General features: G+C 34.0%; 1 protein-coding gene across 1 annotated transcript in view; it reads left to right on the forward strand.

Annotated features, from left to right (window-relative positions):
* The window catches only part of THSD7B (thrombospondin type 1 domain containing 7B), a 763775-nt gene that overhangs the window by 253211 nt on the left and 490925 nt on the right, over positions 1–19639 (forward strand). The window lies entirely within an intron of this gene.

The following is a 19639-nucleotide window of genomic DNA, read 5'->3' on the forward strand; positions in this document are numbered from 1 at the left end:
GATACTGATTTTGGTCTTCCTTTTTAATCATGTCTTTATTTTTAGTACTAGGGTAATGCTGGCCTCATGGAATGAGTTGGGAAGTGTATCCTTTACTTTACTTATATTTAGAAATAAATTGTCAAGAATTGATACAGTGATATAATTTTTCCCTCAAATATTTGGTAGAATTCAATTCATCTGGGCCTGGTACTTTCTGCTTTTGTAGGTTATTAATCATTGATTATATTTCTTAAATATATATAAATCTATACAGATTATAGAATTTTTCTTATGTGAGTTTTAGCAGATTTTGTCTTTTAAGGACTTGGTCTATCCATCTAACTTATCAAATTAGTGGGTATAAACTTGTTCATAATATTCCTTTGTTATCTTTCAATGTCCATGGGATCATTAGTGATAGTGGTGACCTCTCCTTAGTTGCTGATATTGGTGCTTTGTGTTCTCACCTTTTTTTTCCCCCCTTTGTTATCTTGTCTAGAAGCCAATCAATTTTATTGAACTTTTCAAAGAACCAACTTTTGGCTTCAGATATTTTCTCTATTGATTTTCTGTTTCTAATTTTATTGATTTCAACTCTAATTTTCATTATTTTCATTCTGCTTACTTTAGATATAATTTGATCTTCTAGTTTTTCTAAGGTGGGTGTTTAGGTTATTGATTTTAGATAATAATTCTGTTTTAATATGTGAATTCAATGCCATAAATTTCCCTCTAAGCACTGCTTTCAGTGCATCCCACAAATTTTAATAAGTTGTTTTTATTTTGATTTAGTTAAAATATTGTTTAATTTTTCTTGAGAGTTCTTCTTTGCCCATGTATTTCTTAGAAGTGTTCTGTTTTAATATACAAGTATTTGGGGTTTCCCCAGCCATCTTTCTTGTATTGACCTATAGTTTAATTCCATTGTGTCCTGAGAGCACACTTTTTATGATTTCTATTCTTTTAGATTTGGTAAGGTGTGTTTTACAGTCCAGCAGTGTGGTCAGCCTTGGTGAATGTTCTGTATACGTTTGAGAAGAATGTGCATTCTGCTATTGTTGGATGAAGTATTCTATAAATGTCGGTTTTATTCAGTTGATTGATGGTGCTGTTCAGTTCACCTATGTCCTTACTGATTTTCTGCCTGCTGTATCTGTCCATTACTGGTAGAGGGCTGTTGAAATCTCCAACTATGATAGTGGGTTTGCTATTTTTCTTTGCGGTTCTCAGTTTTTGCCTCACATATTTTGATGCTCTGTTGTTAGGTGCACACATATCAAGGATTGCTATGTCTTCTTGGAGAACTCACCCCTTTATAGTTATGTAATGCCTCTCTTTATTCCTGATCATTTTCCTTGCTCTGAAATCTGCTTTGTCTGGGATTAGTATAATTATTCCAGCTTCCTTTTGATTACTGTTAGCATGATATATCTTTCTCTATGCCTCTACTATTTAATATTTCTGTCTTTATATTTAAAGTGAGTTTCCTATAGATAACATGTAGTTGGATCATGTTTGTTTATCCACTCTTGACAGTTTCAGTCTTTTAATTGGTATATTTATATTATTGACATTTAAAATGATCATTGCTGTAATTAGATTAATGTTACCACATTTATTATTTTTTCTGTTCACTGCCCTTGTTCTTTATTCCACTTTTTAAATTTCCTCTGTTTGTCCATCTTCTGATTTTAGTTGAGCATTTTATATTATGCCATTTTGTCTCCTCTTTAGTGTATAAATTATACCATTTTTAACCTTTTTCAAGATTGTCCTAGAGTTTGCAGTGTATATTTACAACTAAATCAAGTCACTTTCAAATGACACTATACCACTTCACGTGTACTACAAGCACCTTATAGTAGAGTATTACCAGTCCCTTTTCCTCATCCCTTATGACATTGCTGTCATTAATTTCACTTAACCATAACCTGTAACCACCAAATACATTGTTATTGTAATAATTTTAACAAGTACATTGTTATTATACTTAATTTCTAACAAATATTACCTATTAATCAATTATGAATAAGAAAAATAAAATGATTTATTTTACCTTCATTTATTCCTTTTCCTCTATGTAGGTCCAAGTTGCTGAGTGTGAACATAAATAATAAATAAACAGTCTGTAGTAAGGAATAGAAGAGAGTTTTATTCGAGCCAATCTGAGGACAACAGCCCAGGAGACAAACATTCAAGAAGCACTTAAATTATGTTCCACTGGACCACAAAATGGGAGAGGTTTATATAGATAACAACCACGAAGTTACATAAATTGCTTTTCAAGAATTAGGATTGGAACTGGCAAAAGAAGTAGGGTGCTTAATAAGTAAGGATTGGTTGGGGTCTGAAAACGGTTGCATAGTTACAAGGAAAGGCCTTGAGTCCATAAGGTTGCAGCTGGCAACTGCTAGCAGATACTTTTTGAAAATGACCAGTGGTATCTTTGAGTCTGATACACTTCAGAAAATTCAAGTCGTGCAGGGATGTGTCTGGAACCACATCCTTAATGGCCACTCAGCTCCATTTTGGATGCTGGAACCACAGTTACTCCATTTCGATTTTTAAATGATCTTAAATACATCCTCATGAGCTATATCATTTTCTTTCCTCTAAGAACTTCTTTTAATATTTCTTGCAAGGCATGTCTCCTGGTGAAAATTCCTTCAATTTTTAAGAAAAAGTATTTATTTCTCAACTTTTGAAAGGTAATTTCACTGAACGCAGAATTTAGGTTTGTGGTAATTTTTCTTCTAGCACTCCACTCTCATTTTGCTGGAATAATTCTGAAAAAATAAATCTGATGTAATTCTTATCCTTGTTCCTCCTTAGGTTAGGTATTTCTCCGCCTCTCATCATGCCCCTAATTCCTTTCAAGATTATCTTTTTGTATTTGATTTTCTGCAGTTAGAGTATGGTATACCCAGGTGTAGTTTTTTGTTTATTTGTTTGTTTTTGGCATGTGTATTTATCCTATGTCTTGTGTTCCCTGAGTATCCTGGATGTGTGGTGTGGTTGTCTTTCATTTTTTTGGAAAAATCTGACTCATAATTTTACTTCAAACAACTCTTCTGCCTCTTTTTCTTTTTTTTCCTTCTGATATTCCCATCACATAGATGTTACACCATTTGTAAGTGTCCTATAGATCTTGGATATTCTGTTATATCTTTTTTATTCTTTTTTCCCTTACATTTTCATTTTGGAAGTTTCTTTTTTATTTTATTTTATTGTTTTTAATGGAATTATAGTCAGTTTACAATGTTATATCAATTTCTGGTGTACAGCATAATGCTTCAGTCATACATGAACATACATATGTTTGTTTTCATATTCTCTTTCATTATTCATTATACAAGATACTGAATATAGTTCCCTGTGCTATACAGAAGAAACTTGTTGTTTATCTAGTTTTGTAGGTTTCTATTGACATTTTTTTCAAGCTCAGTGATTCTTTCCTTGACTCTGTCCAGTCTATTGATAAGCCCATCAAAGTCTATTTAAGCCCAAACACTGTTTCAGTGTTTCTGATTTCTACCATTTACTTTTGATTCTTTCATAGAATTTTCATCTCTCTGCTGATAATACCCATCTTTGGTCACATACTGTATTTTTTACATTAGAACCTCTAGCATATTAATCATAGTTGCTTTAAATTCCCAGTGTGATAATGCCAAAACGTCTGCTATATCTGAGCCTGAATTTGATGCTGCCTATGTCTTTTCAAACTGTGTGTTTTGTCTTTTAGTATGCCTTGTTCCTTTGTTGAACACTGGGCATAATGTACTGGGTAAAAGGGATAGAGATAAATAGGCTTTTAGTGTGAAGTCTTGTATTTATCTAGTTAGGAGTTAGGCTGTGTTTGCTGTAGCTGAAGGTATCAAAGGCTAAAATTGTCCCTGGTGTCCGATTTTGTTTTCTTCTCCCTTTCCTCCTTGTCTTCGGTTTCTTTAGAGGATTCTTCCTAAACAACATCTGAGACATGCAGTTCTTTCTGTTGTAATTTTCTGTTATTATGCAGGAGCCCTACTGATGATACGTCAGGTTTTGAGGAGAGGAGAAATGTTTTATAGCCCTATGATTAGGTCTCAGTCTCTTATTGAACCTCTGCCCCTGCAGTATGGCCTTCACAAACACTCCTCAGTCCCTCCTCCTCAGCTGGGTAGTACAGGAAGGCTAGAGAGGGGTGGAGTTGGGGATTTTCCTTCCCCCAGGTCAGTTAGGCTCTGGTGAAATCCCAGCTGGTTAGGCTTTGGTAAAATCATTTCCTTTGAGGGCAGGCCTTTTTGAGAAGAGTTTTGAGAAAGGTGTATTACAAAATGGCTACTTTTCCCTTCCCCTGTTGGAAGCATGAGGAGATTTCTCTCTTGACTGTCAGAACTGGTAAGACTTTTGGCAGTGAAACCTACAAAAATGTGGAATCTCTGCTAGGACTGCCCCCTCATGGAGTTTTTTTTTTAACTAAAAAGCTTGTCCATACTGAACCACCAGTAGTTTGTCAGTTACAGTTTCAGCTTTCCAGTGCTGGCACTGGCTCCAGCGGCAGTCTGTGCGCCTGGGCTGCTCCTCTAGTAGTAATTTGTGATACTCCGTATCTACCTTTGTCTCTCCAGTTTGTGGGGCAGCCATTTGCCCTGTGACTGCAATTCTCTGGTGGATCTAAGAAATGTTGTTGATTTTCGGTTTGTTCAGTTTGTTGTGAGGACTGAAGTGACACGTTCCAAGCTGCTTAGATGCTGGGGTGGACACCAGAAGTCACCCTGTTCTCTTTTGAGTACTAGGCAGCATGTCTAACCAAGTCAACTTTTTAAAAACATTATTCCGTGAAATCTATATTATTCATTCCATTTAGTCGTCAGAGCATCATTATACAGTGACTCATAAACTATCATGAAATGATTGGGTTACTAGGAACATGGTGTGCAGTGGGGGGCATTCCTGTTTATCTACCTTCCACTGCATAAACAGAAACATTACCACTGACAGCTGTAAGGTTGAGTTGTTGACTGCATTGTCTTACTTCTATCAAACCTGATGAACTATGTGAACAGAGTCCACCGGGATTTTTGCTAAAAAGACTCAAATACATCTTTAAATAATATGCATTTTTCTTTTTGTGGCTCTGACTCATTCAAGACAATGTTGTCATTTTTTGTGTGACTGTTGACTTCTAGGATGAAATTAAAGTTTCCCTTGATAGTACAGATTCCTTTTATTCTGTACTTGTCTCCTTTAGATCACTTTCCTTTTGGTGGACTCTGTGATGCTGTAGACACAAATGGCACTTGGGTTTATTAGGGCAATGGCTGGTTGTCTTAGCATATAAAATAGGAGGACCTCTTCTCTACTACTATAATACAAGCTCCTGCTTGTGCCTTGCTGGAAAGTCACTTTCTCAATCTAGGACACCACAGAGCTTTAATTAATGCCCTTTACCAGTTCTCTCATTGATTCCTGTAACTTTTGATAATCACCTCAAGCAATTTTCCCTTCACAGTTATATTTGTAACGTGGTAGGCAGTTGGATTGCCCTTGTTGCCTCTCTGCTCTCTCATCATTGATTTGCCTCTTGGGTTTAAAGATCTTTTGTTTTTAATTGTCTCATTGCATATCCTATTTTTTCTTCTATTTTGACAGGAGTTTCTCTGAGGTTCCATCATTACATTTAAAAATAGCTGTCCTACAGCCTGTTAGCCATTCTTTTTCTGAGACATCAGTGATGCACTTATTGAACTTTTACATTGCCTTAACTCCATGAAATGAAGTAGTTGTCTCTATTCAGTTTTTGGTTTTCTGTCATTTTGTTTGTTTGTTTGGTTTTTTTTTTTTTTTAAGTAGAAGTACATCTGAGTTAAGAAATCTGAGCTGTAGACTAGGCAGTCTGTTAATATGAGTAGGAAAGTGATTCATATTTATTGTTTTGGTGCATAAAATTGAGAGGAATGAATTTTACTTCTATTTTAACATAGAGGGACATTCGATATGGGCAGTCTTTTAAGAGTTATGATCATTTGGTACATGTTAGGCATACCTTAAATTTTCTGACCACTATAGTTAAATAAATACTCTATGATTTTCCCTGAAAGGAGTTTCTAAGGGATAATAAAACTTAAGACTATAAAAGAAATAATCATTTCCAAAGTTCAAATATTACTGTTACTTTCTTTGTTTGCTTTTTATCTCTACCCCTAGAGTAGATTTGGAAAAAAATTTTCTATTCCTGTAACTCCCAAAACATAAACAAATGCAGACCCCAAACAAAAAAGTTATTTTCATACTTTGTTCTTTGAAAGCAGTAGAAAATATTTTGTTGCTTTGGATGTGTTTCTTGACATGAGAATGGAGAACTTTTTGTTCTGTGTTTTTTTCCATTTTCTTTAATTTTTAGATTTTATTTCCCCCTCCTCATCTTTATGAATTTAAAAATACATTATATATTAGCATGTTTCCAAAAGCCAAAAGTATATATAAAGTTAAATCCAGAGAAGCTTTACTCCCCACTGAATACTTTCATCCTATATATTTCATTCCACCGCTTGTAGATAATGAGCTTTCCTGTCTCCAGTTTATCCTCCCTGAGTTTATTTATATTTTGTCTTCTTTCTTACCCAAAGGGAAGTGTACTATATGAACTCTGTTGCATTTTTTGCACTCAATATTATTTCCTGGAAATTGTTCCACATCAGTTATTTAAGGTCTTTTTCATTTTTTTTAAATTTGCATACTACTTCATTGATTGTGTACACCATAGTTTCTTTGAACAAACTCCTGTGCCTGACCATTTTGATATTTTCCAGTATTTTTCAATTACTAATGATTCTTCAGTAAATAAACTTTGGATCATATATTTTGATATTGTTGCAGGTATATCTTCAGGATAAATTCCTTGAAGTGTGATTGCTGGGTAAAAGAATAAACACATATAAGTTTTGTTAGATATTGCCAAATTCTTCTTCATGGGAGTGGTACCATCTTGCATTCCCATCACTAGACTAACAAAGAGAGGATATTTTCAAGCTTTTGAAATTTTTGCCAATCTGAAATGTGAGGAATGGGATTATAATTGCATTTCTCTTAATATGTGTGAATTTGAACCTTTGCCCGTATATTTAGGGGCCATGTTTCTAGTTCATTATGCTAATTGTCTGTTTGTGTTGTTTGCCTGTATTTCTTTAGGAAGTTTTGTCTTTGCTCTCATTTCCAAATCTTTGTAGTCAGAGATATCAGCCCTATATCTGGGACAGGTGTTCTCCCATTGTCTCTTAGTTGGCAATTTGTGTTTTGACTTTGCTTATGGTAATTTTTGTTATGCAAAAGTTTTAAAAAAATTTCTAAATAGCCATAGTGGTCTGTCTCTGTAAGTTATTGCATTTGGAAATTTAGTCATGGCCTTTCCCTCACCCAGTCTAAATGTACCCATGGTTTCTCCTAGTGTGTGCCTAATTTTGTTTTCATTATTTGAATCTTTGATCACTTTACACTGTGTTCTTATACATGGTATGAGGAATGGATCTAATTTTATCTTTTCCCAAAAGTCTTCCCAGTGTTCCAGTGCCATTTATTAAAAAAAAGACTCACTCTTTGACCCTGTAATTAGATACCATCTTTATCATGTATTACATTTCTACATATAGTTGGATCTCTTTCTGAAATTCTGTTCTGTCTATTCATGAGCCAGACCCCCACTATTTTAATTAGAAGGGCTTTGCTAACATAATTTAATATCTGATTGGGTAGTCCTTTTTATAACTATTTTTTTTTCTGTATTTCCTAGCTTTCTTGAAAGGTAATCATTCCTTACAAAATTATGATTAATTTGTCTAGCTTAATAAAACCTGCTCATTGGAATTTTTGTGATTACATTAAATGTATAAATTAACATAGAAAGAACTAACATCTTTTTTAATGTCCTTTTATCTTTTTAATATTGAGATATATCTGATACATAGCATTGTATTAGTTTCAGGTTTGCAATGTAATGATTCAGTGTTTGTAGATATTGCAAAATAATCACCACAATAAGTCTAGTTGACATCCACCACCATACATAGTTACAAAAATATTTTTTTCCTGTAATGAGAACTTTTAAGATCTACCCTCTTAGACATTTTCAAATATTCCATACAGTATTATTATTAACTATAGTCACCATGCTGTACATTATATCTCCATTCTTACTTATTTTAAAACTGAATGTACTTTTTAACTTCTTCACCCATTTCTCTGCACCCCTCTCCATCCAATTCCCACCTCTGGCAATCACCAATCTGTATCCATCCATTCCTGTTTTTGTCAAGAGTTTGTATTAGGAGTGGATATTGAACTCTGTCAAAGGCTTTTTCAATATCTTTGCAGATGATCATAGGATATTTTTCCTTGAACCTATTACTATGGTGAATTTTATCAATATATTTTTGAATATTGAACCCATTTTGCATTTGTAGTATATACTCCACTTTGTCATTTTCTTCTTTTTGCTCTTTTTAGCTGGTTGAGGTATTATACTTGCTTCATAAAATTAATGTGGAAATTTTCCATGTTATGAATTATTTATATAGCTTTGGGACCATCTAGTCCTGATGGAACTGATGCTTTATTGTGAGGTATTTCTTTGAAAACTTTCTTTTTTTCTATGGAGTCTAGTCTGTTCATACTAGGAATGGTTTTGATAGACTATATACTTAAGAGAAATAACTCATTTCCCCTAGATGTTCAAATTAATTTATATAGATACATATTCTGTATTGAGTTATTTATCTTGTGCCGTTTATATTTTTATATACATGTGCTTTCTCTTTTCAGTTATTGTTTAAAATAATAGTTTGTATATTTGGTTGATTGAAAAACAGGATTTTCTTTTATTAATATGGTCTATATTTTATGTTGTCTACTTCATTAATTTCTGCATTTTTCTTCATTACCTATTTCCTCATGTTTCCTTTGTGTTTATTTTTGTTCTATGGCTAGGTCTTTAGATAGGCTATTTAATTAATTTATCTTCATTCATGCTGGCATACATGTTTGGGTTTTCTCTGATCACTGCTTTTAATGGATCCCATAGATTCTGAACATGTAGCATTTTTATTTATCATTATTTTATTTAAAAAATTTTATAGATTTTTGTTGTATTTCCCCTTTCACCAAAGATGTGTTTGATGCAAGATGTTTTAATTTCCAGATATGAAGGCCTTTTTCATTTTTTTGTTTGTTTGTTTGTTTTATTTTTAATTTCTAGTTTTATTGCATTGTAAGCATATTGCTGTTTGTAATATTTCTACTGAGTAATCAATCTTTATGAATGTTCTTTGTTTACCTAAGGAGTATATTCTCTATTACTGGTGTGAGTTGTTTAATATATATTTTACTTACTGATTATACACTTTAGGTTTTTTTTTTATATCTTTCCTTATATTTTGTCTGCTAGACCTGACTTATACTGAAAAATGGTTGTTAAATTCTCCTATTATTAGTATGTTTCTATTTTTTTCTCCTGCATCTTCTTATACATGATTGCTGGTATTATTTGACACACAGGTATCAAAACTCCTGTAGTTTCATTGTGGAGTGTAGCTTTTAGCATTATAAAGTATCCTTATTAATCTTTTCTAATCTTTTTGGCTAATTTTACATTTTCTGATATTAGGATTGCAGCATGTGCATTCTTACTATTTTCAGTTTCCCGAAAAATATTTTTCTATCCTTTTACTTGTAGCCTTTTAAATATCATCACATTTTACGCGTGTTTCATATTCAGCATCACCGTGGAGTTGGATTTTGGTTCGTGAGTCAATGTAAACAAATTTCTTCTAACAAATGAATTAAGCTTATTCACAGTTGTGGACTTATATTTTGTCTCATTTTTGTCATATTAGCTTAGGTAGAGTTGCATCATGTCTACTGTGTTTTTTATTTGGTGATATTTTTTACTTTCAAATATATTTTTTGGTATTTAGGACTCTTTGCATTTTTATTTCAGTGTTTCCCTTTACACTTTTTATACTGCTCTTCACTCCCATGTTTCTCATCTGTTACTGTGCGTTTTATCAGTTTTAAATGACTCTCACCCAAGACTTTTAATTTATTTTACTTTCCCTTTTTTGCTTTTTCTTATCCTTCCATCTTTTAGGTGAATTCTTTCCACTTGTCGGAGTAAATAATATTTATATTTTATTTTTCTACCCATGACCCCACCCTCATTGTAGTCTCAGATTTACAGTTATTATATATGAAATGCTTAAATTCAGTTCTTCTGCTCCAGCTTTCCAAGTTGTCTTTGGTTTAATGAGGCTCAACATCCAGTAGGTTCCTATGGAAAGTCACAAGGTACACGGTTTCCTCAATTGGGTGGATTAAAAACTGTGTGAAGAATAGCTTTGCAGGATAAAATATTCTTAGTTCACATTTTCTCCTCACTGTCCTTGAATATTGCTACTCCACTGAGGCCTTGATTTACATACTGTTTTTGTTTAGTCTGTTGCTAGTTAATTTTTTGGTATTTGTAAGTAAGGTAGGTAGGTAGGTAGGTAGGTATGTATGTATGTATGTATGTATGTATGTATGTATGTATTTATTTATTTATTTATGCCTGAAAACCTGATTGCTTTTCTTTATCTTTAAAGTCTAATAATTTTACTAGCATGTGTCTCAGAGTTGAGACAGATTTCCATTGTATCCGGTGGGTCCTTTCAATGTGTTGATTTAGATATTCTTTATTTTTGGAAAGGTCTTTTGAGGGATTATATTTGTAAACATTTTTTTTTCCAGTGTATTAATTTTTTTTCCCCACAAGGACACCTAATACATATATGTTGGACTTCCCTGCCTACTTTCCTACTTTCTCTGACCCAGTATCTCTCATCTTATATCTTTTTGGGTTTTCTTTCCTATTTTCTTCAATACCCTACATTATGTTTTCATTTTAATCTGTTCTTTCTTGGGCATCTTGTAATTCAGTATTCACTTTTGAAATGATTTTTTTCCAGCTATGTTCTTCCTGAGTTCAGCCAATTCTCATTTTATATCTTCTTGTTTTATGTCCATTGTGGTCTTGTTTTTTGCATTCTGATTCAGTTTAGGGTTTTTAAAAAATATTTTTAAATGTTTGAGGATATTTACTGCAATTTCATATGTGGAATGACAGTATTTTTCTACTTCATTTCTGCTTGTATGGAGGAAACTTCTTACCAGCAGAAAATCTGTCACATTTTCTGACTTTATATTCTAGTTTTGAACAGATGTAGTCTGCTTTATTTCTGTTTTTATTCATTTCTTGAACACAGTTCCTATTTAAAAAACTCTGTCCTGTGAGTTCTGCCATCTTTTGTGATGATACATTTATGGATATTATTGCCAGTAGTGGTGGTGGGGAAAGATTGGTGTGTCCTGCTCCTCCTTTGTTTTTGTGGGATCCTTAATTTCCTCCCGTTTCCTTCTTTTCCTTCAGTGCCTCATCTCTGGGGCTACCAGCCGTTCTCTCTCTGTGTGATTCTCCTCCAAAGGGATGCTTCTCCAGGACTTCATCCAGCCCCGCACACTTTTCATGCCCTCATCTGTGTCTGTGCTGTGAACTATCAAGTTCTGACCTGTATTCTCTGTTTTGAAGTTATTGGTAAACTTATTTTTTCTGGAAAAGATTTGTCTGTGTTTAATCTACATCTTAACTCCTCTGTAGTCTTTTTATGGAATCTCTTAGGACGCCCTTCCTCTAGTTTTCACACCCAGTAAGTTGCATCTGAGGATGGTCAGTGGATAATGTTAGAAATTTTATTCTAGTTAATTTGCAATTTGAAGGGGGGATGTGTGTGTGTGTTCTCTGTCTCCACTGATGGTGAATACAAGGTAGTGTGTGGTTTGTTTTATTCTTCTGAATATTTTGGGGGGTAATGGTGGTCGGAGAAATTCAAAGTCAGGCAACTGCGAGTATTCTCCAAACCTGGCAGTCAAGATAGGCTTTTATTATTTTTTCAATGGAAGTTTTAGTTCTTATAAATTTGAGTCTGTAACAAGAAGAACACTCACATGGATTAACTGTAAACATACTTTTGGCCTAAAAGACAGAGGAATTTAATTTTAGTCATGGCCATTCTGTATTTTTTCTGTCTACCCATTAGGAAATCACATAATTTTGGGGACATCAGTTTACTTCTCTGTAAATTGAAGACAGCAGCTAAGACCTTCAAATGATTGCTGATATTTCTTTCATCTCTAACCATTTACACTCACATTCACAAATATGTACCTACATATCATTCTTAGTACTCTAAGAAATTTGGAGAAGATAAAATCCATTTTATTCTGAGACTCACACCACATTTTAAATCTCTGTTGAATCATGTTTTCTGGTAACAGGAAATGAGCACAATACTAAAAACATCCCATTTTGATATAATATCGCTCTCAAGGATATTTCTTCTCAAGAATGTATTATCTCAGTATATCTGCGTGTGTGTCTCAATCCATAGAACAATCTCTCTATCGCACAGAAGCAACTGAACAGCATATTTAAAATATAACTTCATATTGCTATTTTAGCTTTAGGACATGATTTTAGGTATATTATCTGTTGAATAGTTTAAAATGATATAAATCAAAATAAGAAATTAAGAGGCATTTTAATAGCTCAGTTTTATTTTATTGAGAATTAGACAGAAAAAGATTATGTATCTCAGTCCGAGGCCCCTGTTAGTTATAAATTCTAACCTAACATAACAATTTTTTTGTCCAGTAAGACATGAATTACCTCAGGTTAATTTGGCTAAGAAGGGAGTTTAGAAAAGAAAACGCATAATCTTCCAGCTAAAATTTCTTAGTGATCCTTAATATTGTTTATTGGTAATTTAAAATTACTTCTTGTATTTTCAAAATTGTCTTCCAGACAAAATTTTTAAAAACTCGGCTTTTTCAAATGTCTTTACTTGCTGAATCGTGTAAGTGGTAGGCAGCTGACTTTTAATCTAGATTCTAAAACAGCCGGGGATTTCATGTAAACCTTGGTGTGCGCATGTTTTTCTTCTTAAGGTTGTTATTCTTTTTTTTTTCCTGGATACTCGTGTTAGTTTGACTGAGAGCAGAAAAATGCTACCAGTTTGGAGTCACAATCATTTAAATAAATAGCATATGTTCTATATGATTTCCCAAATCTGTTCTCTTTTTAAGCCCATTTAGCTTCTGTTCACTTCTCTTCATTTCACCGTTCACCTTTTATTCCCTGGTGTTATTTTCATGATGTGACCTTGCTGTCATTCACCAAGTTAGAATATACAAACTCTAGAAGCAGCTAACCGTTCCCTTGTTGTTATGCTGTAATTTGGGTAAGCTGCTACCATATGGATAACAGTGTTTTTGCTAAATAATTGGAATAACTGGATTTTTGAATGGCCCAGTTTTATTAAGGTTGCTAAAGTACTTTCTTAGTTAGTTGCAATTTTACTTCTGTAAAAATCACTTTTTAACTGTAAGGCATATTTTGGAAGTACTAAATTCTGTAAACAAATCTTACTTAATTTAGAACAAGAGTAAGAGAAATGAAAATACTTTCACAGTTCAATACTTTACTCATACAGTTTTAATTACTTCTAATCAGTATTTTTCCTATGTGTAGGGTAGATTTAGCTCTTTAGGAATTTGTTGATTTATAGATTAGATCATTATGTGGCTTTAGCAAAGCTTTGTTTCAAAGAACTTTTTAGGTTTCTGGTGAAATATGGCAAACTGAACGTACCCATTTATTAGTCTTGTATTCTGAAACCTCACTTAAATAACAGTAAAGGAATAAATAAGACATAAACTCTCAAGGACAAATATACTAGGAAAGGATATAAGAGCTAAAAAGAAACGCCAACAAATGTTGGGAGCTGGAAAACAGATGGATGAGTGGTAGTTTACTTGGCAGAGTGGGAATAGCTGAAAGCGCCCGTTCAGTTAGAAGATCTGTGAGAAGCAGATCAGCTGACCTGACAGCTGTTTCAGGCACAAAGCTATTTGCCTGTCCCACTTTTGTCTCTTCCAGAGCACATCAAATGGCATTTCACCATCTTCTTTGCAGTTCCATTGGAGTCATTTGATTGAGTTCTGGCCAATGAAATGTGGCCGAAGTAACATATGTCAGTTCTAGGCTAATGTCATAAGTCACCTTGGGCCGTCTTCCTACTCTGTCTTTCTACCTAAAGGTGAACTTGAGAGCCACGTATTCTAGATGGTGGACTTACAAGATGGATATTAAGCTGTTGAGATTCCAGGGTTTATTTGTTGCCTTGGTATAGCCTATTCTATTCTGACTTATACAAGATTCTTGGAAAGTTTAAGAATTATAGGCAGTAAGTAGCTCTGAGAACAAATGTGTTTAGTGTGCCAGAAATTTACTCATTTACCTGCCGGACACTCTGTAAATGTGAAACTTCATCCTGTGAACCTGCAGATTAAGGGGAAATCTATCCTTAGTGTTTGAGGGTGTCCTGACAGCTCTTTCTCCAGTCAGTTTTTATAAAGCTGATAGCCCGGTCTATACGCAAGCTTAAGAGATAAGAGGATTACTATCTTCGGAGAAAGTTGAGCTAGAGAGTAAAGACTGAAGGAGACCGACATTTGAGAGTCTCCAGTAAATCTGTCTAAATTCTGCATAGTCAGCCAACAGAAATGTTCACCATTCAATGAGTGCACCTGTGATCAAACAGCTTCCAATCTCTGCTAGTGGTACTTCATTCTAATCCATAAGAGCAAAGGATCACCAAAGAAAAAAAGTTATAGTCAATATTGTCAAAGATATTAAATGAGAGATTTCATTCATGAAATAAAAGCAGGATAATATTAAAAATAAGTAAGTAGGAAATAAATATTAGACATTAAAATGTGATGGCAAAATATGTTAAAAATTAACGCTAAATGTAAGGATAATATTGAGGAAATCTCTCTGAAAGAAAAAATACTGAAAATAGGAAAAAATCAGAATTATATAGCTTAAACAAGAAGGATAAATATGTTTAATACTGATGTTTCCAAAATAGGAAGTCCTTCCTATAAAACACCAGACATGAAAATATATATCAAATTGATTGGTGAACTAAAGAAACCAGAAATATAAATGTTTTGTAGAAGAAAAAATATGAGGTCATAACTTTATGACATTGGAATAGGGGAAAAATCTTTTAAATGTCATAAAAAGCGCAAACTATAAAGGAAAGGACTGAAAAAGCAAACTATAATATTGTGTACCACAAAGCAAAATTAAAAATAAAATTATGGGAAAAGTTATTTATAGTATATAGAAAGAACAACTGGTTATTATATAGAATTTGTCTATGTTTCTCTCTATATATCTATTTGCTGTCATCATCTATATGTATGTGAGTGTACCTCTTAGAGTCAATAAAAGTCAACCCAGTAGAAAGGTAGATATGTTATTTTCCTACCAATTTTATAATGAATTACAACAAACTAAAAGTCTTAAAACAATGTAAATGTATTATCTTACAGTTCTGGATGTCAGAAGACTAAAATTTAAGAAATCTTGAAATGAAAATTTTTTTTGTTGTTGTTTTTCTCTGGAGGTTCTAGAAGAGAATATATTTTCTTGCATTTTTCAGTTTCTAGAGACTGTCTACGGTCCTTGGGTCATGGTCTTCCATTATCCCAGCCTCTGATTCTGCTATCATATCTCCTTCTCTGTCTCTGGCCCTTTTGCCTCCCTCCTATTGGGCCCACCAGAATAATACACGATAATCTCTACTTCTCAAAATCCTTAACAGTCACATTTGCAAAGTTTCCTGTGGCATGTAAAGTAACATATTCACAGCTTTCAGAGACTAGGATGCGGACATCATTGGGGAGGCCCATTAGTCTGCCTATCATCATGGACAAACAATATGAATGACTGATTCATAGGACAGGAAATCTGAGTAGTCACTAATGATTTGAGAAAAATACAAGTAAAGCTCAGTGGTAACCTGAAAAACCAAATGTACTTACTCAACATTCTGGAAAAAGTAACTCTGATAATACAAAGAGTTCTGAGCATGTAGGAAGAGAGAAGTTTCACAATATCTACTATATTTGATTACATGAATATTTACGGCCAAACTCCAGGCAAAAATACTAGGGAAAATTGCTCACACATGTGTAACAACATAAAGACGTGCAAAAAGAGGATTAATGCGTGATCCTGTGGAACTGCAAGAAATTAAACACAACCAAAAGGTGTACTAATGGGAAAATGAATAAATAAATTGCCCTATATTCGTATTGGGATATTACCCATTAATAAAAGTGAATGTAAATTACCTGCATTTATCAACATGGATAGATCTAGAAGTCATAATATTAAGGAAATAATAATTTCCAAAGTAATAAGTATAATAAAATAGTATTTAAGTAATAATTTCCAGAGTAAATATGTACAATAAAGCAATATTTAAGTAAAACTTTTAAAAACATATGAGACAATAAATGCTATTTATGGTCATATAAATTTTTAGTTAAAGTATAAAAATGTGGTAGAGAATAATAGAAATCAGTTTCATAATAGTTGCTATGTCTGGAGAGGAGAGATGAAACTCAGATTGCAAAGGACAGGGAATTCACCTGAATTTGTAACTTTTTAAATTTATTTACTGAAATATGAAGGAAATATTAGCATCTGCTAGTAAAGTATGGGACTGTTTATTACATTACTCTACTTCTCTGAATGTTTGAGATAATATTATTTTAAAGTGCTAATTGAAGTGCTAATGAAATGAGAGTACTTTTCTGTTGATTTTTACCTTATAAGAGTTTATGTCCTTGCTTTGTAAGTAAAGAGATTTCCTTACATTTCCAGAGGAAGTAACAGTAATGAGAATAATTTTGGGTTTCAAAGATTTCCTTTGCAGTTGAATACTTGTGAAGTAATTTACAAATGATAACATACTCTGTAAATGTCAAGGAGGTATAATTACCGTAGTCTCTTTTTTTTAAAAAATACAAATCAAAGTATATGTCTGTTTTATTAAAAGGCATGTCACTGTCTATGGAAGGATGGAGTCCCATGCTGTGTGTAGACATTGATCTTCCTTATGGGCTTTAATTTAAAAGGTGACTCTACTTGTCCCGAAGGGTACCACAGCTCTGGGGGCTAAGGAGATGAGGTTTTTTTCTTTTTTCCTGCTGATAATGAAACTAAGTAACCAGGAGACTAAGGGCATGCTAATGCATTGTGATGCAAAATTCAGGACACAGATATTTCTGATTCAGCATGTAGTGCTTATTTCACTATTTCGGTAAAAAGAAATCTTATTGATCAAATTAGACCAGGTCCCCATATGGTACCTTTTATGACCTTTTTTTTTAAACCAAGGAGGCAAATTAGTAAAAATAACATTAAAAATAAGTAAATATGTTATCAGTGGAACATATACCCTTCCTAATTCCAAGAATTAGGAGCCCCTTTTAAAATTACAAAAGCCTTGATTAATTCCTCCACCTCCATGGAAGTGCTTAATACGGTTGAAGTCTTATCCCTTCTCCTGGTCCAACAGGAAACATCAGTTCAGGGGAGACAAACAAGACAGTGAAAACTGGTAAATGACAAGAACCAAATCACTACTTCCACAGACAGACTCCCATACTTGCACAGTGTGGGATCTTCTTTATGAAAGGAAGAAGGAAATCCATCTTGGAAATGAAAACTCTTTTTCTAATAAATACACAAATTAAAAAAAAAACTTTATTAAATTTCTCTCAGTTTGCTAGGGCTGCCTTCACAAAGCACCGCAGACTGTGTAGCTTACACAACAGACATCCACTTTGTCACAATTCTGGAGGCTGATCAGGTGTCGGTAGGGTTGGTTTCTTCTAAGGGCGCTCTCCTTGGCTTGGTTGACTTCTCTCCAGGTCTTCACATCGCTTTCCCTTTTCATGTGTCAGTGTCCCCATCCCTTCTTATAAGCTCATCACTGTTCTTAGTGGATTAGGACCCACCTAGAGACCACATTTTAACTTAATTATGTCCTTGAAGACTCTATCAGCAAGTACAGATACATTCTGAGATACTGGGGGTTAGTACTTACACATATGAATTTGGGGAGGGGGGACACAAGCACTCTGCCAAAAATAATTTCTGAAAAGTCAGAACCTAGAAACTTCTTGTTGATCAGCAGCTCTTTGTTGTGTCACGAGCCAGAAAGAGCTGGTCCTCCCCTCCCTTCCTCCATATTGTGCAGTGATCACACATTCTGACTTAGGTGGGGCTTTTTCAGGAGAGGTTCTTCCTATTTTGTCTCAACCCCAAGCCCCCCAAATATCTAATTAGAGTGAGTAATGGTAATGATTTTTTTTTTGAAGGGGATAATATGATCTGGATAGACTTTTTAAAAATCTCAGACCAAAGGTTTATCTTATATCACATTACTGTGACTCTTGAAAGCCATACTCTCTGTGGCTTCAGTCTCACTATAATTTACTCATCAGTGTGGTCAAATATGAACATATTTTATTCTCCCCCACATGCTTTCGTCTATAATCCATTTCTGTTGGTGGCTCCCTTAATCTGCATATTTTCCCAAGTCAGAAATTTGGGAACACTTTAATACTTCTCACTTTTTAAATGCATAGAAAGGAGCCATTGCTAAATCCTATCTATAGCCCATTATTCCACTGGGTTTCATGGGCCCAGCTTTGAAAGTCAGTTTCTGAACACTGACCCTTTCTTTCATTTACAGTCTTGTCGAAATTATCCTTTTATTCCCCAAAGTAATGGGTGCCTTTGACTGAATAAGGGAAAGACCAAAAATAATAAAGTGAAAAGAAAAGAATGCCAATGAATAAACTGTCATCTTTCTGTGTAAGTCTGACTTTACTCCACTTAAAAGTATTTAATCCTCGACTAAATCCAAATTCCTTAGTCTATGACAGGAAGCCTTTCCAGATATACCTTTTGAAGAACTGCATACCTAATATTTACTCACTTTCCTCTTTGAATTTTATTTTATAAATGAACACATTTATGACATGACAAACTGGCTTTTACTTTCCCCCGTTGGTGTTCTTGCGAATGTTTGACCACCAGTTCTGGGGGTAGGGTGGAGGGGCTTGATTTGTATAATTTGCCTATTTCTATTATGTAAGTACTCCTACCATGGCCAATTTTAAGCTACTTAAATCAACTGGCTTGCAAAATTCCTGAGAATATAACAGTTGCTTCTTGTGAAACAATATATGCAGCTCCAGCATGCCACTGGTTCCCATGCCTACCGAATTTGTATGAAGGCTTTAAATCTGCTACTTCCTTAACTTACAATACTTCTCTTTCTGTGCCTGAGAAGCTCCTATTAATCTTTTAAAATGCAGCTCATATCGCCCTTCTCTCTTAGAAATCCCCTCATGCTCACCCCTACTCACAGACTCCCCAGGTGGTCCATCTCTGCCTCATCACTTTTTCTCCTCATCCTTACAAATGCTTTTATGTTTAGGCTGTCACATGATCTGATCCTTTTATTTATTTATCTGTTTTCCAGTTACATTGTGAGTATTTGAAAGCACTTGAATTTTGAAGATGTGGAAATTGATGCTCCGAGCCTAATAGTGTGGGGATACATAATACCGCCTTTGTTTATTTTTTAATAGCCCAGTGTTTAAAAGAGTGGATAGATTATATGCTGGAGCTTGCATTTACCTTTGGTTGACCTTAGAC

This window comes from Camelus bactrianus, chromosome 5 (genome assembly GCF_048773025.1).
Source record: "Camelus bactrianus isolate YW-2024 breed Bactrian camel chromosome 5, ASM4877302v1, whole genome shotgun sequence".
In the NCBI taxonomy this organism is placed as follows: domain Eukaryota; kingdom Metazoa; phylum Chordata; class Mammalia; order Artiodactyla; family Camelidae; genus Camelus; species Camelus bactrianus.